Below are 4,549 nucleotides of genomic sequence, written 5' to 3' on the forward strand. Positions count from 1 at the left end.
TTTAAAGAAATTTTCTGTCAATTTCTGGGGAAGAGGAAGCTGTCTTGGAAGGCCTTTTAGCTCCCAGTGTCAAGCCGTGAATATCCTGATTCTGAGTAATGAATTCGCTTTTGCCTTGAGGGATCTTTTATCAATGATGGGAAGTTCATATTTGGGCAAGTATTTAACCTTCTGGGACCTCAATAAGTACTACTAGACAGGAGGAGATACAAACGAGCTTAGAGGCTATTGGAGCACTGTTTTTTAATTGGGGGAAGGGACTAACCAAATAGTGAGATATGAATCCAATTTCGTGGATCAAGTTCAGAATTTTTAAAATGTAATGGAAGAGAATAGAAAATTCTCTTATCAGTGCATTGCGATTAGTAAGGGTGTGTTTTACCTTGTGAGGCTTCTGTTTTGCTTTTATGCATCTGTGTATGTACATAAAACTCACATACAGTGGGGCCTTGACTTACGAGTGTCCCGACTAATGAGTTTTTTGAGATACCAGCTGTCTCTCGGCTGACTTTTTGCATTGAGTTGACAGAGTAATTTGAGTTAACGAGCTCCTTAAGGAGCTCGGTTTTGGAACGAATTAAACTTGTAAGTCAAGGCCCCACTGTATGTGTGTTCACAGGGTGGGTCATGAGGTAAAATGTGTTTTTTTTAACTGTTCTACATCCAAATAAACATTGAAAGCCACTGTAAAGAGGGTAGATAAGCATAATAATGTAGTATAGCAGTTATGTCCTATGTGTTCAGGGCACAGTGGCTTATAAAGAAATGGTCAGTACTGTGGAAGCGTTCAGCAAGGAAAAGGCTATAGTCTCTGGTCTCATATCCAGATGTGCTGGAGCCAATCTGGATGGGCACATTTTTCATCCCTGATCCCTGACTGATGTTAGTAAATTGAAATTGGGGCAGTATTTACACTGTGAAAATTGGAAAATGCTGCAAATCAGGGCCCTCCCACCTCCAACTGTTTATCTGCTCATTCTTTTCAGCTATAATTCTGTGGCTTAACAATTATGGTGATATTATTTTCATTGTGTTTAGATGTTTGGGGAATTATTGAAATAATTAAATCATTTTAATATTGAAAATTTAAAGTACACAGGAATAAAAAACCTCAGATTAATTATTTCAAAATGTCTACAATTTGAGTATAAAATAATGGTAGTTACCCTCATTCCTCAAATATGTGCTTATCACCCAGACAGTTTAAAATTTCAAATTATAACTGTTGATACTAAGTTTCTTGGCAAAGGGTAAGGAATACAGTGTTTCCAAAAACACTAACCACATTGTAAATGTTTTACAGATTTCATTGTTTTATGCTAAATGATCATCTTGCTAAGTACTGAAATTTTTAGGTTCCTCTTCCCATTTTCAACTGTCTTTATAGTTTGCAGTAATATCTCTGGAATTTAGTGAACTCATATGTAATATAATGGATTTGATTAGGAGATGGTGAAGTTCTTTCCAATTGTCAGTCTAATTTTTTTTTTTCTATTTTCAATATGGAAAGACTGAAGAAAGAGAAATGACACCCCTCTCCATAGTAACTATGATAACTCTAAACTTGGCTTTTAGTGATAGGCAGAAAATATTTCAGTCAGAGGAAAAGAAACTTTTGTGGACATGAAATAGAATTATAGCAATAAAGCCATTGAAAACCACCTGTATCAATATATGGTAGTGAGGAAAGTTTACCAGCTAGGAAGGAGTCAGCTGAGATCGGGCCTTTAAAGCCTCAAAATTTGTCACCATTCAGCCATCTGGTTGGACACTGCTGTAGAGGTATTGGAAGAGGAGTGAGCATCCTTAAAGCTGTGTTCAAGAACAACCATTTCACCAATATTTAGAAAAGATTGACTCTTGGGGGTACCGGAATGTAAATCACTAACATTGAGCATATGCTATGCCATTGCAATGGGCACTGTGGTACCTATTTTAAATAAAGGGGTTTAACCCACGGTTTCTAGTCTCAAAAGTTCAGCCAAGATTGGAGGGAGTGTTGTAATTGACTAGAGAGTCAGTCATTACCTTAAAGCAGAAGAGGCCCCAAGCAAAATTGTGAGAGGTATCTTTGCTTCCTGTATTCTCCATCCCAACCCTTTTCCTCTTCTGTGAAATTCCTTCCATCTGGGTGCCTGGTTAGTGTTTCATGCCCAGGGCCTTGTCTCCCTGGGCGTTTTTGTCTATAGCCCTCACACTACAGATCAGGTGTTAACTGATAATGTTAACATTAAGGGCCATTTGCATATTAATATGCAACTCCAAGTGAAAGATTTCAAGGGAAAAAGGGGAGTCTTCTTTAATAGAATCATTTCTGACACCACAAGGGAGGTGGAGGAATTAACTTGGGGCATGTGTGTGTGTGTGTGTGTGTGTGTGTGTGTGTGATGTCTCCCCCCTTGCCTGAAAAGAACAAACCTAGAATGTGGCTGTTCTCCTACTCAGTACCATGTTAAGGGTGTCATTGGCCAAGAAGTATGGGCTTGGAAATGGGAAGATTCAGGCTTAGAAGAGAGAAAGAATTAAGATGTTCTGGGGATTTGAAGAGAAGAATGAGTGAAGAAAAATAATCCACCAGTTTTTAATCACCTAGGTTGTGCCAGCATGCTAACCACATGCACATGTTATCCCAATTAAGGAGAGCAAGACAAGCGCCTTGTCAGGCAGGCTGTTTGGAGGCTGGGGGATGGGCTAGATGGTCACCTGTGCTGAAGGGGAGGGAAAGGTCAAGGAGGCTCCAACAGCAGCAAATTCTTTGGCTGGTTGTTTAATCTGATTGATTGATTGCTATTATACAGTCTTCTCCCCCCTCCATTAGAATAATTTATGCCATTGTGTTTGGACCAGTAAATAAAGAATTGAAAAAAGAGAAATGTACAATGAACTCTTCATAAAGAGCTCTGGTAGAATCTGCATGTTAAACAGACTTTGAACTTTTATAGCAAGAACTGCTTCAAGCTTTTCAACATCCAGATGAATTCTCACTTCCATATCATGCCTTTCAGACCTCTGCATGGTTTCTGGTGGTTTCTCCTAGTTAATTTTAACCTCACACCAATGATTTTGCCTGCCAATGACTTGAAGTGACATGTTTGGTAGATTGTTAGCTTTGCAGAATTAATAGGAACTGCAGGAATACTTCAGTTAGTGCTAAGAGAGTTCTGAAGGCATCTTCAGAGATGGGGGAAAAGTCTAATTGGATACACACTCTCAGCTTTTGTTAAAAGTCAACTATTCCCATCACAAGTTTGGTGCTTGAGCTCTGCGTTCCAGAACATGGCCAAGGGGTGTCTTCAGTGTGTCCAAACACTACCCCTGTCAGAGTATTCATCAGTCCTGACCACATCTCACTTCATCCCTGCCTAGATCTACCCATTCAGAAATTTTCTTTATTTAACCTTTAATCTGTCCTCTTAGGTCATCTGTCCATAGGACCTAAACCCTCTCTGTGGGATCATAACACACAGCAGATTTTTCCAGTCCATTTAGAATATTCGAAGCTGAGTGATCTTCCCTGGGTTTTCTCTCTGGAGGATCTTGTTCCCTCACTGCCTCACTGCCTGCCCTGGCTCCTGCTTTCTCACTGGAGTGTTCTTCTCCCCTAATTCTGCTTCACCTTATCTCTATTCCTCTTAAAGGGAGGTGGGGGGAGGCCTAGAATACAACATATTATTGTTAATGATAAAATATTCATTTATTAAGCAAATGCATTTTGATAAATGTTGTAGTAATTAAATTACCATTAAAGATGATAGATTATTATGAAACAGAAGTCTATTAAGAACAAGCCTATTACAATTGGCCAACGTGGCTCAGTGGTTGAGTATTGACTTATGAAGGAGGAGATCACAGTTCAATTCCCGGTCAGGGCACAAATGTGGGTGGCATGAAAGTGTACTATTTAGGGCCATTATCAGACGAGCTTAGAAAGTCATTCATTCGTTCATTCATTCATTCATTTAACAAGCATTTTGATTGTCACCCATGGGTCAGGTGCTATTATACATAAACCGATTTATTGAGAGGTGATTAAAGAAAACCTCTGGCCTCCAGAAGCTTGGAATAAGTAATTGGGATTCTGTGAGCAGTACCACCAGTGAAATGAGTGCAACCTATGGAAGTGACACCACAAAAGGGTTATTTTAATAGTCAGGGTGGGCCCTGACATCCTCATGGTGGAGGAAATACTTGATTTTGAGGGGAGGGGGTGCTTGAGGTGGTGACTTGGGCTTAAAATAAGTATTTCTGGTGTAGCAGATCTGAAAAGGTACCTGTCAGGAGTGGAGGTCTGGAGAAGGTTTGCAGGAGTGGAGGTTGGAGAGAAAGGGGAAGCAAAGGCATGGGTGTGGTCTGTCTTCCTGTGCGATCCCCTGCAGGGGTGCCCGGAAGGAAAGAGTATTCAGTGTGTTAAATGGAGGAATGTGCAATCGTGCTGTTTTGTAGTGTGAAGTTATTTTTGATTTACTAGTATAGATATCTTGAAGGGCTCTCCCAATCAGAAGTCCAGTTCAGGACCTGTCTGCAGTCCTCGCTTTTCCCCGCTGGAGGT

The 4,549-nt window shown here is 40.2% G+C and overlaps 1 protein-coding gene across 1 annotated transcript in view; it reads left to right on the top strand.

The window, feature by feature from the left end:
* Positions 1–4,549, top strand: part of NPAS3 (neuronal PAS domain protein 3) — an 815,671-nt gene that overhangs the window by 31,760 nt on the left and 779,362 nt on the right. The gene's annotated exons all lie outside the window — the stretch shown is intronic.

The sequence above is a fragment of the Myotis davidii genome, unplaced genomic scaffold (assembly GCF_000327345.1).
Source record: "Myotis davidii unplaced genomic scaffold, ASM32734v1 scaffold116, whole genome shotgun sequence".
Lineage (NCBI taxonomy): Eukaryota > Metazoa > Chordata > Mammalia > Chiroptera > Vespertilionidae > Myotis > Myotis davidii.